Source organism: Bison bison, unplaced genomic scaffold (genome assembly GCF_000754665.1).
Source record: "Bison bison bison isolate TAMUID 2011002044 unplaced genomic scaffold, Bison_UMD1.0 scf7180017864371, whole genome shotgun sequence".
Taxonomy (NCBI): domain Eukaryota; kingdom Metazoa; phylum Chordata; class Mammalia; order Artiodactyla; family Bovidae; genus Bison; species Bison bison.
The window spans coordinates 4,298,808-4,299,149 of NW_011494943.1; positions in this window are offsets into that span (position 1 = coordinate 4,298,808).

The following is a 342-nucleotide window of genomic DNA, read 5'->3' on the forward strand; positions in this document are numbered from 1 at the left end:
TGAAAGAGAAACTCCCCAGGTCAGTAGGTGCCCAATATGCTACTAGAGATCAATGGAGAAATAACTCCAGAAAGAATGAAGGGATGGAGCCAAAGCAAAAACAATACCCAGCTGTGGATGTGACTGGTGATAGAAGCAAGGTCCAATATTGTAAAGAGCAATATTGCATAGGAACCTGGAATGTCAGGTCTGTGAATCAAGGCAAATTGGAAGTGGTCAAACACGAGATGGCAAGAGTGAATGTCGACATTCTAGGAATCACCAAACTAAAATGGACTGGAATGGGTGCATTTAACTCAGATGACCATTATATCTACTACTGCGGACAGGAATCCCTCAGAA